The 22,899-nt window shown below is 39.0% G+C and overlaps 1 pseudogene; it reads left to right on the plus strand.

Moving 5' to 3' along the window:
* The window catches only part of LOC127421650 (eukaryotic translation initiation factor 3 subunit H-B-like), a 49,037-nt pseudogene extending 36,239 nt beyond the window's left edge, over window positions 1–12,798 (plus strand).
* Window positions 12,799–22,899: the final 10,101 nt, after the last annotated feature.

Here is a 22,899-nt window from a genome sequence, read left to right on the forward strand (position 1 = left end):
CACAAGCTTGCTTTGTTGCCAAAACCTGCAGAGCCAGCAAACTCTATAACTTGCCCTGTAGGGGCACTTAAAGAAAAAAAAAAGTTCAGTGTAGGTGATTTTATTTATTTTATGCTGTTCAGAGTCCAGTTAGGCTGTAGTTTACGTTCTCTACAAATATACAGAGAGCAGATTTCCTCAAGTTGTGATGTCTTTGTTGTTTAATGCAGTTTTTTTCCGAGCTTGCGTTCCTTCAGAATCCGCAGGCCTTTGGGTCATGTTTTGGAAAAGTAGTAGTGCAAGGCGTGTTTACGCTTTCCCGTGCACCGCTGAAATGTCACAGCATCTTGTATCAACTGTACATCAACATTTTGCTAAGCAGCTGAATCTGGCTTTTGTTGAAAGTATTTTTATTTTTGTATTCTGGTAAGGCCTGGAAACTGAACAGCCAAATGAGCTGAAGACCTGCTTGGCCATCCTGGGAGATGAGACCAGAAAACCACCTTAAAAAAAAAAAAAAAAAAAAAACAGATAAAAGCCATTTCCTGCTGATATATCCAGATTAAGGTGGTATTTGGAACAAGGTTGCTTGTTTGTTGCTCATCCAAAATGGCTGTTAACCCAGCTTGGACCAGGTAATGACCAGATTAGACCAGTTACAAACCAGCTGCCATGTTCCAAAAGTTACCACCTTTAGCTGGTTTTAGCTTAATTTCTAGCATCTAATTTTGGTGCCAGATTGTATAATAAATTATTAATGACAAAATGTATTTTTGTTGTTGCATTCAACGATGTTGAAGTTATAATTTATCATTTGTTGTTGCATTTAATTCATAAATCTATAAATTTCCATGTGCATTCCGTTGAAGATATACGTGGATGTGCACTAGGGTATACACGTTTATGTGTGACGGAGATGCTTCTGGTTTGTCCGCACCCCTGGGATCTCTTTTCCCCACATCAGCTTGCATTTTTCTACAAGATTAATGGAACATGCTAGTGAGGCTAATTCGTTGTTAATAGGTTTTACCAAGAACAGATAAACTACTTATAAAGACATTTCACCCATCATAGTCCTAGTTCTATGGGCTGCTGTCCTGCCATTAAATATGCTTATCATTCTACAACATTTAGAGTGGGACTCAATTTGCATATCACATGATACATGCAAATGTTCTTCATGTATAATGAATTATTTATGAGGAATCCATGTTATCACCATCTGTCTATGGTTACTCTGTTGATGGCCATATGCTTTGATTATTTGCAATTCCCATAAGTTTTTGGGGAATTTCAAAAGATCGCTTAGAAATTTGGACTGGTATTATATTCTCCCTGACATCCCAAATGTGCCTTTTAGACTTAACCCCAAGATACTGCACAAGATGCTATCCCTGGAATTAATGTACTTATGGGCTGTACAACTAATCAAATAACTGTTGATCAATTCCAGTGTACACATTTTCTGACTTTGTCATTCCTTTGCAGTACTCACCCGAAGAAGAGCTTGCAGATGTTGATGGACCGGGTGGATGACTGTGGCAGCGGGGGCGTGGTCGAGCTTCTGCCCGGAGAGAGAGGAAGCGGTAAGGGTGCATACACCTGAGCCAGATTATGATTAACACCTGTTTCTAGTTGCAGTGAGCTTGGGGAGAGCGGTCTAAAAGGACCACGCCGCCAACAAGAAGGAGAGAGAGAGCCAGAGATCTAGAGTCCTGCTGGGTTGTTGATGTGTTAATGTGAAGGTAAAGAGTTAATGTGAAGCTGTAAACTCTGAAAGTTGACCATTAAAAAGCCTTACCTGAGACTGAAGAAGCTTGGTTCCCTGTGTCCTCCTTCCCTCCCTGTGTGAAGTTTTGCTACAATGACATGAGTCAGGACATTGTCAAGTACAACCACTGCCGCAGTCTCCGCAAGCAACAGCAACAGAAATGTCAGGTAATCCGTTAAATGACTACACCTTTCTTTTTGTGTAGAGACTCACTGTAACCTTCCTAACCTTCCTCACAGCAATGCAGTCTTTGAAATCTCAATTCTTTGCTAATGAACTAAATTGCTATGATTTATGTCTTATATTCTAACATTATTTGCCAATTAAGGATTTAAGTAATGAATCTTAAAAAAGAATCTTCATGGATTCATTCTGGTGCAATGGAAATAATTAAAATAAAAAACAGCTGAACTGTCAAAATGCTTTAATTTGTGTTGATTGTTTTCTTTTTAACACAGTTTGCACCATCAGCCCTTTTTCAGATGGACCGGATGCTCCAAGCTAATTCCATTAGTCTTCTGGCACGTGAAAGCAGTACATGTGCAGCTACTGTACCTTTCATGACAACTGTATGGCTGATAAAGAGGGAACCAACACTCTTAAATGCTTAATTTGTTGGTTGCATGAGAGTTCATATGCATTTAAATGCTAGTCACTGTTATTGGTAGCTTTGTCATGTAATGTCTACTTGCAGGAAAACAGATTGTCACTACAAAGATCACAATAAGGGACTCACTGAATGAGCATCTGATGAGGCTTGATGCTTTACTCTTCTCTATATAAGATATAATTATGATACAGTTGTAGTTGATGAAACATTAGCACCCGAAATACAGGAATTAGCTCTGAGGCTATAATTGAAGCTTTGTTTAAAAAACACAGGGGGCACAATCTTCATGTAGGAGAGTTGCTGTTTTTGTTTGAAGCCATGTTGTGTTGGAACCAATAAAATGGCCTGGCAGTTTTAGCTGTTAGTACAGATTTGTAAATATACATTATTGACATTAAATGAGTGAATGACACAACATTTTCAAGAAAATGTTTGAAATGGAAAGGAAATTCTTCAAATTTGATGAATCTCATGAAGAAATGGACAGGCTGTGACCGCTAAATCTTAATTCTCGGTAGCCTATTGTAATGTGAAAAAATGTAATTCTCATTACTGTAATGGGGGAAAAAAAAGAATTCAATGAATTGTAAAGAACATTTCTAAAGTACAGTTGTAAGTATACATCATAGAAGTATTTATTAATGCATTTTTACAGATTTCAATTAATGTTGGGGGCGGTGATTTATTGTCATGAAATAATGGGTAACTCTTTGGTTTTATTCATGAACATTAGTTAATGCATTAGGGATCATGAGGTGACGACTATTTTTTTCAGCATTTATTAATCATGGTTAATGTTAATTTACAAATATAGTATTTTCATTCTTAGCTATGTTACTTCATAATGTATTAAATAACAAAAATATTTATTATTCTATGTAGAAATTGAAATTTACCAAGATTAATAAATGTTATACAAGTTTTGTTCATTCATACTTCATATTTACTATAATGTTAGTGTTCCCTATCTGTCACTCACTTGATGTTGTGTCGATGTAGTGACACTAGGGGTCACTCTTGGGAGCCCGAAACACCTCTGGTCTTTGAAGAAAGGCCAATGAGAATTGGCGAGTGGTATTTGCATACCACTCCCCCGAACATACGGGTATAAAAGGAGCTGGTATGCCCCCGCGGCCCCGGTGTGGAGCCCACCGCAGGAAGCAGACGCGACCCGTCTCACGGCCGGCCGCCAAGAACCCGAGAAAGGCTTCGCAGTGCCCCTGAAATGGGCGACCCAAGGGCGAGGAAACCCGCTGCTCTGGAGCTGGTAAGCAGACCACTCCATCCCCCAGTGGAGGGCCGGGAGGAGAATCTTTTGTTACCTTTTCATTTAATTTCGCCGCATGCCCAAGTGGCTGCGGTACCCAAGAGTTTAGCAAAAGAGCGGTTTCCTTGTTCCCTGGGTCACATACCCGGTGCGCACGGCCGTCATCACGACCACTGTCCACCATTCCATTTCGGCAGGTTTGGCGCTCCAGTGGCGGTCTCCCCACCCCTGCGCGCCTAGCTGTGGCACAAATCTGCCCCCGATGTGACGGTCTCCACGGGTCACGAGGACAGACCTCTTCCTCTCCCGTCCCAGGCTGTTCCAGGGGTGGTTACAAGGAGCCAGGTAAGTGCTTCGATGTCCCTGAACTCAGCACGGCCACGGCACGACGTGGCACCTCAGGCTCCACCCCACGCAAGGCCCCACCCACCGGTATGTCCAACGAGATTGTCCCCTTGGTCCCCCTTGCCCGGACGCGTGGCTTGCGCTTTCTAACCCGTCGTGATAGCTGGTCCGGACCGTCCGACTCGGCTACGCGATTCAGTTCGCCAGGCGTCCGCCCAGGTTCAGCAGCGTCCACTTCACCTCGGTGAAAGGCGAGAACGCCACTACCTTGCGCACGGAAATCGCTACCCTCCTACGGAAGGGTGCGATAGAGCCTGTCCCTCTGGCCGAGATGAAGAAGGGGTTTTACCCCGTATATTCTACTTCATTGTACCGAAGAAAGGCAGTGGGTTGCGGCCAATCTTGGACCTGCGAGTACTGAACCGGTCTTTACACAGACTCCCGTTCAACATGCTGACGCAAAAACGCATTCTAGCGAGCGTCCGACATCAAGATCGGTTCGCAGCGGTAGACCCAAAAGACGCGTACCTCCACGTCTCGATTCTACCTCGACACAGACCCTTCCTGCGGTTTGCATCTGAGGGTCAGGCATATCAGTACAAGGTCCTACCTTTAGGCCTGTCCTTGTCCCCTCGTATCTTCATGAAGGTTACAGAGGCAGCCCTTCCCCTGTTAAGGGAAGTGGGCATTCGCATCCTCAACTATCTCGACGACTGGCTAATCCTAGCTCGCTCTCGGGATGTGTTGTGTACGCACAGGGACATGGTGCTCTCGCACCTCAGCCGACTGGGGCTTCGGGTCAACTGGGAAAAGAGCAAGTTCCTCGCGGTTCAGAGCATCTCTTTTCTCGGCTTGGAGTGGGACTCAGTCTCGATGACGGCGCGCCTCACGAATGAGCATGCACAGTTGGTGCTGACCTGTTTGAAGGCGTTCAGACAGAAGACAGCGGCTCCACTGAAACTGTTTCAGAGGCTCCTGGGGCATATGGCATGCTCAGTGGTGGCCAATCTGCTTGGGTTGATGCATATGAGACCACTTCAGCACTGGCTCCAGACTCGAGTCCTGAGATGGGCATGGCGCTGCGGGACACATCGCATGGCCATCACGCCAGTCTGTCGCCACCTCTTCAGCCCTTGGACCGACCTTACATTTCTATGGGCAAGCGTTCGCCTAGAGCAGGTCTCCAGGTGCATTGTGGTTATGACGGACACCTCCAAAACAAGCTGTGGCGCTGTATGCAATGGGCACGCAGCCGCCTGCTCCAAGTTTTTGGCAATTCTGCTCGCCCTGCGGAGGTTTCAGCCATTGATCCAGGGCAAGCAAGTGTTACTTCAGACAGAAAACACGGCAATGGTGGCATACATCAACCGTCAAGGTGGTTTACGCTCCCGTTGTATGTCACAACTCGCCCGCCGTCTTCTCCTCTGGAGTCAGCAGCACCTCAAGTCGCTGCGAGCCACTCACATCCCGGGCGACCTCAACAGTGCAGCGGACACGCTGTCACGACAGGTCACCCTCAGGGGAGAGTGGAGACTCCACCCTCAGGTGGTCCAGCTGGTTTGGAGTCGATTCGTGCAAGCACAGGGAGACCCGTTCGCTCCCCGAGAATCCTCCCACTGCCCGCTCTGGTACGCCCTGATCGAGGCACCTCTCGGTATAGATGCGTTGCTGGCCCCCTGGACTATGCAAATATGCGTAACCTCCGTTCCCTGATGGAGGGAACGAGACATTGTGTCCCTCCTTCCACAACGCTGGACTACCCGCTGAAATGTCTGGGACCTTGTCTCAGCTCCTCAGCACAAAACCTGAATGAGTGGTTGCATACCAGCTCCTTTTATACCCGTATGTTCGGGGAGTGGTATGCAAATACCACTCGCCAATTCTCATTGGCCTTTTTTCAAAGACCAGAGGTGTTTCGGGCTCCCAAGAGTGACCCCTAGTGTCACTACATCGACACAACGTCTCGTTCCCTCCATCAGGGAACGGAGGTTACGAATGTAACCAGGACGTTACTGAATACAACCTTATTGTGAAGTGTTTCCAAATAATGCCACAATGCAAAAAAAATCCCAATGGTCTTGAAATAGGCTAAAATAGGTACTTTTTTTATTTTGTTTTGATTCTTTGTGAGGGTCACTCAGATTAAAGGGTCATGAAATCCACCAAGTTCACCCCAATTTTTTACACCTCAGACTGAGAAACCACTCTTGAAATGGGTGGGAAAATATGTAAATATTTGGGTGGCAAGAGGGAAAACAGAAGGGGGACAAGAGCTACTTCCAAAAACACACGCACAACAGAGATGTTCAACCTCACACTATGAGTGGAGATGAAAACAAAAGAGTGTGGGTCTGTACATTAATCATGGGACAAAAGTGTGAAGAATTAAGGCGATAGAGCAGTTTGCAAATCTGTAAAAAGGTTTGGATATTTTGTTCAAACTTTTGAGAATGAAGTGAGAACAGCACCCAGAGAAGACATTACCATCAAAACCAGCACTGCTTTAAGCTTTACAATAATTCATATATATTATAGATTCATAGATTTCTTACATGGAGTATTTCGGGTTTAATTCAAGTTAAACTCTATAGACAGCATTTGTGGCTCAATGTTGATTGCCACAGGAAATAATTTCAACTCATCCCTTTTTTCTAAAGAAACAAATCAGAATCAGCTTTATTGCCAAGTATGCTTACACATACAATGAATTTGTCTTGGTGACAGGAGCTTCCAGTTTACAACAATACAAAAACAATACAAAAACAGCAGCAAGGTATAGACAATAATAAAAAATAAAAAATAAAAAATAAAAACGAATTATACACATACATACAGACACACATACACATGGGTAGTGCAGTCGTGTGTAGTATGGCACAGACAATGAAAGTAAACTGGTCTGATACACAAAACATATACACACTGTTTTTTAACATAAAGCCACAATACTTAAGAATAATACGTTTTAACATGACTCTGGTGTTATAAAATCGCTTACTAACCTTGTCTGTGTAATGTTATCCAGAATTTCAACTCTACTGCCATGACGACGTAACACCTGTTAAACAATGGGGGTAAATCCCGGAAACTTAATGTAAAGTAGATCAAAAATAGAGTTGACATGACTTTGAATTTTTGGTTTTCATCATTGTCTTCTGCCTTCAAGCCGTCATGTTATCCTGTTTATGATCAGATGCACAGCGAGAAGACGCAATCGGTCATTGGCGCCATCTAAATAGAACAGCCTCCACAACCTGGAATACAGCGCTGCATTGTATTTGAAGCACAACAGTGGCCGGCCAACAAACATGCTCACTTCAGTGCGGTTATGAAGTGGACTGTGGTCCATTCTGGCATGTGATTTCAGTCTTATAATGTCCATTATCCGACACACAAAGAAGCGATGGAATCAACGCTCGTAACATCCCTCCCTCATAAACAGCATGTTTGGAGCGTGACTAGCACAACTGCAGCCAAGAAATGCTCGCGCTGGTCTAGTGACGGACTGCGTTTTGTGGAGAGATTTCGATCTGACGATGGTGTTTAGTGTAAAAGTCCGCTCTCATGTCTGTTCCCCGAGTGCTGTTGAAGTCTCGATCTTACCTCCATGAGTTTTAATTCTCTGCTGTTGCTGTAATGCCAGCTCATGCATGAGGCAGCACTGTTATTGGAGTGTTCCTTATCATGAATAATGTGGAAAAACGCTCAGAATCTGGTGACGTAAATACGTACTGTCGTATTACATTTTTACCTCATTTTTGTGAAGTTGCTTCAACTTTCGTTTTGAAACCGAAAGAACGAAGTGGCTCAATAAAACAAAAACAAAAATAACCACTTTCCTCTTAAGAACAAACATAATAAGTGCTATCATTGTTTTCAGTGAAGTGCAACCTGTACATATCTGTTCACATCTCATAAAATCTGTTTTGGGGTTTCATGACCCTTTAAAAAACATTCTATCTCACACAGATACAAGGCTAAAAATCTCCCTCCTGATGCAAGAATATCTGGGGTTTTTGTGCCATGCAACCAGCTAAGGCAATCACTGGCATCAGCCAGAACTGGCCTGACTGACTCAATAAAGTCAGTGAAGTTAAAAGAGATTTATTGAGTAGCTGTGTATCAAGGTCTGGATGGGACAAGAGAGATGAGGTGGTAATGGCCTTCCTCAGTGCTGGACTCTGATGCCCTAAACTTCATGATTGATTTAGTTGAATGTACATGTGACCTCCCGAATTCCTCTGATACTGAAGCAACACTGTGGATCTCATTGTATTTACTAATTTCTTTCCTCTCGCATTAAAAAAAAAAAAAAATAAATAAAAAAATCCAAAAGTTTCATGCCGTTTTTGCAGAGGATTTTCTCATTTGGAACCCCATGTGATGAGATGTTAAATCAAATTTTGATGCATACAATCTAATTCTTGATGTAGAAAACATGATTGATTGCTGTCTAACACAATAAGTCAAAAGTTTCAGAACAAGTACACTTTACAAACAATGAAAAAAATGTAGGTGCAATATCAGTGATTAGCTTGATTAGATGTCATCGGAATTAAGCAGTTTGCCACTTTTAAGACCCCATGAAATCAAAATGAGACTATTGATTATTAATCCATGTTTTTAGGTTTGATGTGCTATACCAAATGTGCTCCCAAAAGTTAATAAAATTGACTTTTTGCAGATATTCACATTTAAAATGTACAGTTTTCCAGAGAAACAAACCAAAAATATTGATGACTTATCTTGCACTACACAGTTTTTTGTGCAAGCAAATGCTCTCTAGAATGAGAATGCCCGCCTCCTAATACCACTTGCAACGATTTAGCAAGTAGCAAATCATGGTTCATGACTGTGATGTAAACCATTGGCAATTTAAAAAAGGGAAGCACCCCTCTGATATTTCCTGTCTGAATTTCTGTTTCAATAGGTGAAATGCCAACCCAGAAAAAAAACTGTCTTTAAATACACCATCTCCCTTTTCTTTCCACCACCTCTCCTGGCCTGTCATGGCCAGCTGAAAAGTTTCCCTCTCTGGACATAATTGCATTAGGGATATGAAGTTCAGGATAACCATGTGCTCTATTCCTCTACAGTATATTCTAAGATGTCAGCAGGAGAACGCCCAGAGACAGAGCCGAGGAGAACCTCTGCTTCCTGAGGAAGACCTCAGCAAGATGTTCAAGCCCCCTTAACCACCTCCACGTATGGACACACTGCTCATCACCAGTATGTATCTTTCCTGCAAGCAGCTGTTTGATCTTTGAGTCTCTATGAACTACTGTACCACAACAACAAAAACTTTGTGATATAAACTAACAAAATAGTCCAGAAGGGTTGGGGGGAGAAAATCGATTCACGGATGCATCACAATTCTTTCTCAAACAATTCTGGATCAATCCACAAAAATTCATAGTCAGGGTTTTAAATGAACTATTAATGATTATTGAAAAGCATACACAGGACAAAACATCACAGATGAGTACCATGCTGTGTGCAACATTTAAAAAACTGCATGGAGTATGTGTCTACAGCGACATAAATACAATGAAATGTTGCACTTTGTGCAAATCAGCAAACGTGGGAATCTTAAGATGAGTGTAACTGTCAGGGACAACAAGGCTGAATAAATATTATTTCATAAAGAAAGAAGAAAACAACCAACCAGTGTTCCACATCATGAAATCTTTATTTAAAGGGATTTAAAGGTAAATGTGTTTACACAAATCACAATCACGAGATGCAAAGTTGATCACTCTTGTGCACATCTACAGAAAGCAAGACGTGTGGTGATTGACAACGACAAAGTTTAAGGCATTTCTGGCTTTGTGTAATCTTTAATTATCACATGACAACAAGCCACCTTAAATCGCCAATGATTTGTGCCTCTACACTGTTGCTTAAAAACTGAGATGCATCGAAAGTTGTTTTGGAATCAGATTGTGACTCCCTGAACTGAAAGCAAATCAAATAGTGTGGTGAAAAAACTACCCCTTGATAGTGACTCCCAATTCTTCAGATAAAAGCTAAAATGTATCATGACTAAAATGCCTACTTAAAAGGCAAAACAACCATTATTTAAGATGTGTTGACTATCTTTAAGTGCATGATTAGTGTCTGCTCAGGAATGGAAGCCAAATCTCCGCTAGTGAGCGATGTGAGACATCCCAACACCACATTAATCATCTCCTCCTCATTTCATCTCATTTGGGTCTGAAAAGATTTTGGACTTATCCCTTTTCTCTCTCCTGTGGAGTTGAGAAGGGAGGAAAGAAGGAGGTACAATTTATGAGGAACATTAAGTAGGCCTTGCCAAAGTTTGATTTAAAGCAATTTTTTATAACTTGTTATGGAGGTAGTATTTTATAGATGTTACAATATTTTTTTCTACTTTGGCAACAAAATGTTCTCTCGTTGCACTGTCAAACAAACAAGTGATAGCCAATGTTGAAGCATTTAACCAATCAGAAATTAGCATAAATAATTCTGATACAAAGTAATGGCCAGCATCATCCAATCACTGCCAACCATCTAATTACTGTTTACCATTGTCTCTTGTCTGCCAAATATGTTGAGTGGTGCAAACATCATCTCCAGCCTGAAACTGAACTTCTGATCAGGTTTTGGGAGTGAATGCACTTGGCTTATAGGAAAGCTATAGGATGCTCCCTTGTTCCCTATTTAGTGAATGACTTAACCTCCAGTGTCCTGTCTGTCTGCATTGGTCTTAGAACAGTTCAAAATGCACTTTATTTTCATCCTAACTACATATAAAGCCTCTGTAAGCAACATTTGAATACCGTGAATATAGGATTTCTAAGGTAAAACTAGCGCTAAAGTCCACTATATTGGTCATTGTGTTTAACAGCGTGCCATTTCGCGATAAATCGCTAAAATGATCAAAATGACATATCGGATGAAACTAGAGACTAATCTTTTGGTTTCAAAATCAAACAAGTTCAATGTTATAACTTAATTTGGTTTTTTGTCAGATGTAGATTTGTTGGCATTTCTCCTAAAGACAAACTCCTCTGAGATCGGTGCCATGTTGTTTTGTCGCATGACTCGGTGCATCAAAAGTTTAACGCTTTACTGACAGCTCAGAGTGTCAAGACTGAGATCAGTCGGTTTAAATGAAATTAATTGATGCATATCGTATAGCGAAGACAAAACACAATGACTATTTGGTTCTATATGCAACTCTTTGTAATGGTGTGGAGCAATGGCTTGGTCTTTGGCTGAATTAAATGCTTGTAGGTTCTGGGGAGGGGAGCACCTCATCTCTCACCATCTTTAAAGGTCTTTTAAACTCTATACCCCTCACTGGCATGTGCACCAGTGCTGCCAAGCAGAAAATCAATCACCTAAAAGCACAGGAACCAGCCTTCACTACATAATGGAGTACATTAACTAAGTCTCTTCACCAGACAGCCCACCTTTCCTCTCTGCCTTATTCTGTATTCTTTACCTTACCCTCTTCCATCAAGACTTGTTTTCTGTCTCTTTTTCCCCACTTCGTCAGGCAAAGTGGGCCCTAAAGGTATTTGGACACTTGAGCCAGACTTAAAAATGTACAAATGCCTTTGCATTACATTACAAAATATCAAACTAATTGGCATTAAGAAAGATAGCACAGACGTTTTTCAAGCAAAATATTTCAGAAAAAAATGTTTGTTAGGTTTCAAACTATAAAACAAGTTATAAAGCAAATTAAGATATATTTGGTCAAACATCCACTAAAAATGACATTGGGACCAGTTGGTTAAAAGTCATTGCAAAAAATAAATAAAAATAAAAAAAAAATGAAAAAAGGGAAGGGAAGGGAAGGGAAGAAAAGTGACGTTAGTTCTAAGTAAAAAAATGTCACTTGGTTTGATATTTTAAGCTAATGCAATGATGTTTTGGTATTTGTAGGTGCAACTTGACTGTTCAAAAGTGTCCAAATACTTTGTGGGACCATTATATCAACTATATAAACTGTTTTGAAAACAGTGATGGTTTGCCTCCTAAATTTGGTTTTCCATCTACTTTTTTAGGTCAAATCAACACGTACTGCCAAACTATTAAGGTGTTCACATCTCAGAACCTGGGCAAGCTTTTCATGGCCGAAGCTCTTCAAGGACCAAGCAGTTAGATTTCAGCCAATTAATAATTTTTGTGAGAAAAGTCCTACTATTGGTCAAGAGTCATCTATTCCCTTTAGCCACAAAAGAACATTTATTGCTTTTTTTATCTTTCTTTTTTTTTTTTTCTGATGGAAGGCCCCTGTTAATATTTAAACTGTTCAGTTTTTTTTCCCTATTGTTATTATTTTTCACATTTACTATACTTTTAACAAGTATAAGTTTAACTGGTGTATTACTTCCCCTAAGACAGGTCATTTAGTTTAAGCATTTATAAGAAAATATAAGTCACTTTTCAGCCATCGGGCCAAATGGCTTTTGTTGTGGAATCGTGCCATTCCATAACGATTCTGGCTTGTTGGCACAGTTGCAATTTTTTCCATTACAGTGCTGTGAAATAAGGATTAGAATGGACTGACTGGGCAAGTGACCAGCCGTGAGTTGTCAGGTCACTACAGGCATTCCACCACAACGGTTTTCTGTCCTCATCGTGGTTAGCTAACCCAGCTGAGAATTCCGGGCCAGAAAGAGTTTGTAATCTAACCATACCGAACCGTGCTCAAGTGGAAATGCTACTGGATCCCCTGCTTACTGTGCTCAGAGCTGTTTGGCATGATGGTGAAAAAGTGCTTATGGTATGTGGATCAGAGAAAATAAAATAGTATTTTTGAGAGGAAACAAATGTACCCGTCAATACTGTACAAAAAGGGATGATGAAAATGTCTTAATAAATTCGATCTTGTCCACTATATAGTGTTTCTGGCTGTGTTGATTTCGAATTCTCATTCCAGAGAGAGATTTGCTGTCCCACTCCTGCAAAAATGAGTATGACTGGACTGAAGGACGAGCCGATGTTATGAAGCTTCACAACTATCTGATTTTTAGCCCAGTAGCTATTTACCACCTGCCGCCTTGACAGTCTTGCCTTTCTCTCTCTCTCGTTCTTTGTTTCTTAAAGGGATAGATCACCCAAAAATTTTAATTCTCAAATCATTTACTCACCCTCATGCCATCCCAGATGTGTAAGACTTTCTTTCTTCTGCAGAACACAAATGAAGATTTTTAAAAGAGTATCTTAGTTCTGTTGGTTTTCACAATGCAAGTGAATGGTGACTAGAACTCAGAAGGTCCAAAATGTACATAAAGGCAGCATAAGCATAAAAGTAATCAGTATGACTCCAGTGGTTAAATCCATGTCTTCTGAAGTGATATGATAGATGTGGGTGAGAAACAGATCAATATTTAAGTCCTATTTACTATAAATCTCCACCCTTGACCAGCCCCAACCATGTCCCTTTTGGACCTTCAGAGTTCTGGTCACCATCCTCTTGCATTGTGAACAGAGCACAAATATGCTTTTAAAAATATTTGTGTTCTGCAGAAGAAAGATAGTCACACACATCTGGGATGGCATGAGGATGAGTAAATGATGAGAGAACTTTCCCTTCAATCAATTGTTTTCACAAAAAATTTTTCAATAGTTCTGTTCCATCTTTTATTTCTCTTTCTGCAGAAAGAGGTTAACTTTTGCCTTAATCATTAGTGCCTGTAATGAAAGGCATAAATCCCTTTGCCAATCAGTGACTGTAATTCTCTATTCCTTAAAATTATTTGGTTGAAATCACTCACTAATTATGTTAAATGGGAAAGGAGCCATTTCTGGCATCAAAACACTCAATTTGTATGGGCCACCGCATTCTTTCAGACAAATATGGATCGCTATGATCATAATTACAGTAAATTGCTGTAAAACAGCCCCCTTCCTTGTCAATTTACACCATGAGTCTGTCGGGTGCTGGACATTATGTATAATTTCAACCCACTGTTCCCTGTAGTCGAGTATAACTGGGGTTCACATGGCGTTTACCTCCCACCTCCTCTCCGCGGTCCACCCACAAGTTATTCACTCCAGTCATTAGCCTTCACAGAATGTATTTTTAATCAGGTGATTAAAGTAGATAAACTATGACAATAAAATTCTTGAACTCCAGACGCCCTGATGAATGATTGCGAAGATAATTGCAGCGATAAGTAATTGCAGCGATGCGCTTTTGACATGCCACAACATGCCCAGCCTTTCAAAAAGGATTGCGTTTGAGCGCACCATTAAAATATATAACGGCAAAATTTCTTTAGCTTCAAAGTTTTTATGTCCTTTTCTCTCTGGATAAATTCCCTGTCACTTTTTTTTTTTTTTTTTTTTTGCAGGTAAATAAAAGTAAGTGCAGTACAGGCCTTGTAATTAAATATTATATCCTATCATGATGGAAATTCTTGCATTTTACAGAAGCAAGAAGCATTTTACTTATCGAGGAAAAAGAGAGACTGATGTCTGATCAGAATTTCAGGCAGGAATCTGAAGCACTTATGTTTTCTTTCAAAGTCAGTTTCTTTGGGATATTAATTGAATCACTAGGAAGCATCTATCCCAGTCTGTAGAACACATCAATTAACCATTGCTGTGCTTTTATACTGTAAATACTCATTTTAGAATTCACCACTCTTCCCATTATGTGATCATATTAAAGTCTCAGATTCTCATGGGACTTAAAATCTACCATCAAGTAATAGCTACATTAGCTACTAGTGTGTGATTTCAGTAAATTATTATTAAGGATAGTTGTATCTCCTGTAAGGTTAATCTAGAGTTTAGCTTCCTCACATGTGTTAAGCTGTGTTTGACTCTACAATAATGGTGGGACGAATTTCTCTCCAAAGCCTCATTGATCTGGGTGTGCGTGAGCGGGCAGCTGAGAGGCCATTGATTTTAGAAGTAACATTACCAAGGTTGGCTCATTAGGTGTTCTTTGAACACTACCATTGTGTTTGTTTTAGACTGGTAGGCTGGAGGTGCTACAGCTTTTGTTCTATTATTGACGAAGTCCCAGTTGTTTCCACACCATTCAATGACAATGCTCCACAAACTAGCCAAGACGGTTGTAATTGTTCTATGAGGCAGAGCCATAAGACGGCAGTGTTTCAGTTTAAAATCCCTGTGCAATGGTTTGAAAGCCCAGTTTTCTTTCTTGTGTTGATGTATTTTCTGTTGAAACAGGATTTTTGGGGAGACATATTGAAGGGCTATTTAAATGGCCAATAAGCTTTCATTACGTCATGAAACATGATTTGCTACTTGAATAGTCGGATGCAGGCGGTATTAGATTAGGTATGTGATTGGACTAAAATCTGTGTAGTGCAAGATGTGTCATCAATGTTTTTGGTCCATTTTCATTGAGACTCATTAAGATAAATCAATTAAGTAAAGTAAAAATATATTTTTAGTTCTATTCCTAGTACATATTTTACAAAGCAGCTTTACAAAGAATATTACTTACAAAGGCAACATTGAGCATGTTTACATGCACTGTCTTACACTGGTTTTGCTTAAAGGGATAGTTCACCCAAAAACAAAAATTCTCTTATCATTTACTCACCCTTGCCATCCCAAATGTGTATGACTTTCTTTCTACAGCAGAACAAAGATTTCTAGAAGAGTATCTCAGCTCTGTAGGTTCATACAATGCAAGTGAATGGTGATCAGATCTTTGTAGCTCCAAAAATCACAAAGGAAACATCAAATTAATCCATATGACTCCAGTGGTTAAATCCATGTCTTCAGAAGCAATATAATAGGTGTGGGTGAGAAACAGATCCACTTTACTCTAAATCTCCACTTAGACTGAAAGTCACATGTGGTGCCTGCCTGTTTAGTTTCATTTTCACATCTGAAAGTAAAAGTTAAAGTGGAGATTTAGAGTAAAAAAGGACTTAAATATTATTCTCTTTCTCACCCACACCACTTCTGAAGGTATGGATTTAACCAGTGGAGTTATATGGATTACTTTTATGTTTCCTTTGTAATTTTTTGAGGTACAAAAGTCTGACCACCATTCACTTGCATTGTATGAAACTTTAGAGCTGAAATATAAAAAATAAATAAAAATAAAAATAAAAATTGAGGCAGCAATTTGCACCCAATTTCTTTGAGTACATTTTCTCAATTTTAGCATGCAGTATAGGTTAAGTACACTATATGGCCAAAAGTTTGTGGACACCCCCTTACAATTATCGAATCTGGTTACTCCATTAAATCCAGTAAAGAGAAATCTTAATGTTCCTTTATGTAATGGCTTGGGCTTTGTGTGCTTCCAAATTTGTGGCAACTGTTTGGGGATAGCCCTTTTCTGTTCCAGCATGACAATGCCCCTGTGAACAAAATGAGGTCCATAAAGAAATGGTTTACTGTGTCTGGCATGGAAGAAATTGACTGGCCTGCACAAAGCCCAGACCTGAACCCCACTGATCACTTTTGGGGTGAACTGGAACAGCAACTGTAAGTCAGGCCCCAGCGACCAACATCAGATCCTGCCCTCACTGATAGCCTTGTGTCTGAATGAGAGCAAATCCCTGCAGCCATGTTACTACATACAGTATAGTGGAAAGCCTTCCCAAAAGAGTGGATGCTGTTATTAGAGCAAAGGGGGAAATTGATGCCAAAGGTTTTGAAATCAAATGTTCATCAAGCACATATGGTCTCCACAAACTACTGGCCATATAGTGTATATCAGGTGAAGTCTACCTAATATAACTTAGATTGTAAGTGCAATTTACCTTTGTAAAAAAAAAATACTTTTAAATATTGGGTAAAATTAAAAGTATTTTTATACCTATTTTTTTTTTTATTGTAGATTTTTGTAGAATACACTTAACTAAATCTATTTCAACTACTCACAGGAAACACAAAAATAATTGTTAATAACATTTATTGACCAACATGTGCACAAATGGGTTGACACAAATCTCAGAGAAACAGAGATTCATCTATGAATTTTTAAATGCACAATACAGAAGAACTTCAAAACATAAAAATTACATCTGATCTGGCATCCAGTTCTTTTTCTTTTTTTTTTTTTTTTTAAAAGCCCTATTAACAGTGCACAAGCCTTGTTGCTGCATTTAGTCAGTACTTCATTGTCCTAAAAATGATAGCAAACATTATTCCTATTTAAGTCCAACAGTGGCAGAACAATGATTCCTTCACTGTGGATATGAAACACATACCTGAGCCTCAGTGAGATGCTGGCAACTTTCTGTGATTACGTGAATGAAATGTATTTTAATAGATTTTATGAGGCTTTTGTATGTGGAACTTTTTAATTAAATTATTAGAGGACATGTTGTGTAATTTTATCAAAGGAAATTTACTGGTTCAAGAAATATTTTACTGTTAATTATTAAGTAAATCTACCTACAATTAGGTAAACTGGAGATCTTATTTCCTTGGGTAAATTTTAACCAATGTGCAGGAATAGTAATTAACACCCCCCAAAATCTTTTTTTTTTTTCTTTTTTTTTTTTTCAGTGATTCTTCTTAAAATATTCAGTTGTGTTCAACAGAAGAAAGTCATGCACCTCTGCGATGGCATGAGGTTGAGTAAATGATGATAGAATTGACATTTTTGGGTGAACTATCCCTTTAATAAGCTGACAACGTGTGTGGTTATGTAAATGCTGAAATATATTTCCTTTATTGGGGTAATGCTGTTAACGGTTTAAGCAACAAAAAAATAAATAAAATTAAAAATATCAACACAGGTAGACATTTGCCCATTACCCCGATTTATTCTGCATGTAAACACCTTTACCATTGTTCTGACTGGCTTATCTAATGTGCGCAAATGTTGTGTGCACATTTTTATGTCAAAAGCATTTTTATGTTAAACTGAGTTTGTAACGTTGCTGTTGTTTTTGTTTTGTTTTGTTGTGTTGTGTTTATTGATTTTTGGTAGTTGTCAATGTATTGGTGTGCATGTTCTGTAAATACACTTGGTGGCAAGGGAAACTCCCTAAGGGGCCATTCATCCCGAACACGCTCTTTGGTTTAAAAAGAGCCAGAGACGGCACAATAAATGGAACAGAATGCCTGTCTGTGTCTCGAATTGAAGTTCTTTTTAACCTGACACAGTGTCTAAAAACCTGTGGCTCATTTATGAGACGCTGAGAAAACAGTGAGATGTGGCGCAACAGTCAAAGATGTCCGTCTAGCACATTTACGTAGAAAAACAGCGCAGATGGACACAAAAACACATCTATCCTGCACAAAGCCCAGACCTGAACCCCACTGAACACCTGTGGGGTGAATTTAAATGCTGACTTTAAGCCAGGTCCCATAACCCAACATCAATGTCTGACCTAACTGATGCTCTTGTGTCTGGAAGCAAATGCACTAAGCCATGCTCCAACTTCTAGTGGAAAGCCTTACAAGAAGAGTGGAAGCTGTAATAGTAGCAAAGGGTGGACCAACTTCCTAATGCCCATGGTTTTGAAACTAAATGTTCAAAATGTACATGTGGGTGTGGTGTCAACATATTTTGGCCTTGTTGTGTTTTAGGAGCATAATTAATTCCTGGAAATTTGCTAATTAAATGAATTCTGAATGTGACAATTTCTGAGTTGCTATTAGCCAAACACTGCATTTGAAGTTTGGAAAATGTTCTTTTGTCATTTATTTCTCATTAAGCTATGTAATGTGAATTTAACAAATTATGTATGCTCGTAAATGTCATTTCCCATTAATTGAGTGCTTGTTATCGGGGAACACCTGTACTTAATAAGCCACTATTAAAAGAGCTTGTGATAAGAAAAATTAACAAAAGCTTTGAAATCGCAGCAGGCTTAATAAAGTATATGTAACGTAAGAATTTATGGTGTAGGGTAAATAATTGAAAAAGATTCTAACCTGATACCTATTTAGACTCTTAATGTTGAGTTTTGCCTATAAATTAGCTAAATGGCTTACTGTCATCTTTGCAGATCTTCTTTTGAATCATTGGACTCAATTCCAATGACTCCCTTCATTGCTGATTCTAGTGTTTCTCTCACATGTCTGTCCTTCTTTTATTGATAGGTCAACAAATCTAGTTTGCCTAATGTGACTTTGTCCTTTGTCTGGTCATGGCTCATCATCCCAAGTCCATGCTAAATGTTCCTTGTGTGGGCCAAATTTAAATGCACAAATGTAATATTTGCAGTAAAGTTGCAGTCCCACTTGGTGACACCTGCAGTGGTTAATCACATTTTGGAAGTGCTTTGCAAGCAGTGATTAGATGAAGAAAAATTAAGGACAAAAGCAGTCATCTGTCTTTTTATACATCTACTGAATGCAACTGTAAGTTCTTTTGATATTTATGTGGCAATGTAATGTTTCCTATTATGGGAATTCTTTATTAACTTTTTAGAAAAGCAACTCTTAATAACAATATCTCCTAGTAGTTCAAAAAATGAAAATGTCACAGGTTGTCCACCACTAAACTTTGATGGATAAATAAATACAATAAAAAAATCAATGAAATATATTCTAGGACAGAAAATTTGACAATTTCTCAAGCTTGTTTAGGTATGTTCGAATAAATGGAGCTCCACTTTGAGACTTAAAATTTAATAAACATGAGAGGTGGTATGGGAAACTTTCTCCTGCTGATCAGGTTCAGGGTAACAAGAACTGAAATGTTTGCCGGTAAAGCTACGGGTTACAGGGAATCGACTAGATGAGGTCATAGTTCTAATGCAAATGTACCTCTGAGAGTTGAAGCAAGAAAACACACTGCTGGCTTTCTGTACAATGTTCACAGATGTGTGCAGCTCCAATGGGACAGCAATGGAAATTTAAAGGCAGCTGTTGGGTGACTTTGGGCAACATTTGCAAATACATAAAGGCATAAATTTGTTAGAGTTTTTTGTCTAGAAGTTCAAACCATGTGTGATGCTTTGGTAATCTGTGTGTCATGTTTTATGCTGTGAAAATAGCAGAAAACAATTACAGCTCTATTTTCTTATCACTGGCTCTGCAAATTGTAACCCAGGGACCAACAAATGCACATTCCATTTATAGAGCAGAATTTTTACACATAAAGCCAAGCTAGGATTATTCTATCGTTTGTTTAGCAAAACATGAATAGAAGTTCAATATGTTTGGAATAGCTGCAATTACTATGTTTCAAATTGTACAGGAAATCAGTGGTATCGCCCCTGTACGTTATAAGATGATAAATGATAAATGAGTAAAAGATCAATATATATATATATATATATATATATATATATATATATATATATATATATATATATATATATATATATATATACAGCCTTTTTACTTTCTTTTTGGAAAATCATATTTCTGTCCTTACTGTATGTTATAGACTAATTCTTATGATTAGTTCTACCTTTGTCTTAATTGAATTGAAAAATGGCTCATCTTACCCCAATTCCCCCCATTCATTGTTCAATTAGTTAAGACTAGCTAAAAAAAAACAAAACAAAACAAAACGGCATGCACTCACTACAGCACTCACAATTAACAAGTTTGGAGGGATTCTGATCCCCAACCTTGAACTATTTCACAGCCTTTCTCTGGCTCTCTCCCTTTCTTTGTACAAACAGGATTCAGCATGAGTCTCCTCATTTTTACATGAGCTATGTTCGTTTCCCCCCCCCCCCCTTTCACTTAAGATTCAGTCACCATGGGAATTGTTTAATGACAATGGTGATAGCTAAACTTTCCATGTGCTCCCATGCCTTTGGGTCTGGCGCTGGAGCAACTATAAGGAAAGGGAGGATTCTTTGCAATAAATGCCGTTTAGCTCGGCCCATGTTAATACCACCTGACAGGGCTGAGATTAAAGCTGGACAGAGGGTGGAAAAGCAGGGTCCTGCTTTCAGGATGGGGGAGGATATTAATGCTGGCTCGGAGGGTAATGACATGGGGTTTAGTGCAGGTCAGAGGGATTGGCTAATGAAGACTTATGTGTGGAGGAGAGGAACACATTACTTCAAATCAATGCCACCTAAGACCAAGCACCTGATAACCTTGGTTCAGAATTAGTTGGCAGACCGTAAATTCTGAGCAGAGGCAGGTGGAAACGCCTTTGACCTCTCATGCACAACACGGCCCTTATACAGACTCACACACTCTCTCTAAGCCCTCTGCAGGCAAAGTGCTGTTGAATATTAAAATAAGCCAGAGCAAATTGTTTTTTTAGAGGATGATACGGGGAGGATGGAATTTACAACTTAAATTAACAAACAAAGTCTGTGTGTGCATCTGAATTTTTAATAGAGAATTTGTTTTATAAATACATGCAGTTAGTTGACATGATATTTTAAGCAGTGTCCTGTGGTGTGACATGCAAAAAGTCAGATAAAAACTATTTGAAACTAATTATTATTTTGAATTTTTTTTTTTTATTCTTCTATATTATTTTACATGTAGTTTTAAAGTCTTCATAATAGAGAATTGCAATATTTTTCCTTTTAAATTAAAATAGATTTTGTGGAAAGAAAACTAAGAAATTGGGACCTTAAAACGTATGGGAGACTAGGGCTAATTGTCACACTTCTTACAGTGAGTATATCTCAGCGTGTTTTTTTTTTTTTTTTTGACAGTCAATAAGTCAGTAAGAGCTGAAAACACACATCTATGTAATTGGAGACTGCGGCAATTGGAAAGTTCATGGGCATTATTAGTACGCTTTCCATACTTGTTGAGTACTGACAAAAAAATAACAACCTGTAAATCCTTTATCATCACAGTTAGGTTCCCCTCACTCTCAGTCCAGCAGACATTATGCATGCTCAGCCACTCTGGAAGACACTCTTAGAGATTTCACTCTCAAGAGCAGAGGTCATCTGTAGTCTTTCAGCATGCTGTGTCAGTCCGCCGCAGATTTGATGGAAGAGAGCAGTATTTCATCGATAGTGAAGGCACTCTCTCTCTCTCTTTCTTTCTTTCTTTCTTTCTTTCATTTCTATTGCTGACTTTCTCTACCACAAAAACACTTATAGAATGTTTCTCCCCTCAACTGCAGTCTCTCTTTTTGTCTTTCACATGCACATTGCCATGGAAACTGCAAAACTCTAAACTCAGAGGGTCTGCGGGTTGTGCACTGTAAGTGATGTGCAAGCAGCCCCCTCACATCTCACATCTAAGTATCCAAAAACCTGCAAACTATTGATTGCTAGGGAAGAGAGAGGCTTGTGATCTAAGGGGCAAAGGAAACCATGGTTACGCATGTTTAAACTAAATCTTTGTACTCAAGGTTAAAGATACGACCACAGGGGAGACATAGAGACAGAATATCTCTACACAATATAATAGTTTTTCTCAGATCAGGACATCATAGCTGAGAAAGCTGCTGCAAAATCTCACTGACACCAGGAGGACCTCTTTGTAATATATATTCAGTTAGAGACTTGGATGGGTAATTTGTGTCTATAGCTTTTTTCATACACATGTATTACAGTAGCATCAAAGTGACTTTAAACATTTTCATCTATAAAATAAGGATAAATAATCTTTATAAGGAAATTCCACAAAATCACTTAAACCTTAATTTTTTTTGTTTTAAACTGTTTTAAACTCTATTTATTTAAAAAAATAAACAAATAAATAAAAAGATAAAAGAAAACCTTTATAGAAATAAATACGCTTAATCTTGAATTGCTGGTTTCTAAACTATTCCTTTTTTTTTTTTTTTTTTTACTATACATTTATGTGTTGTTATTTTTGCATTTACTATACAAAATTGTCAGTTTTCCGATTAAATGTTTTTGAACTAATTTAGAATATTGTTGGGTCTATATATGCAGTTCATGGTAAATGTATTATTGTTATTATTTTGAGGACATTTTTGTTTTTGTACAATAAACAGTTTTGATACTGTGTTGGGTTGCCACCTGATGTCCAATATAAAATCTGGGTCTTGAAGCAAACCCAGCTGAGAACCACTGATATAAAATCTAATTG

The sequence above is a fragment of the Myxocyprinus asiaticus genome, chromosome 30 (assembly GCF_019703515.2).
Source record: "Myxocyprinus asiaticus isolate MX2 ecotype Aquarium Trade chromosome 30, UBuf_Myxa_2, whole genome shotgun sequence".
Lineage (NCBI taxonomy): Eukaryota > Metazoa > Chordata > Actinopteri > Cypriniformes > Catostomidae > Myxocyprinus > Myxocyprinus asiaticus.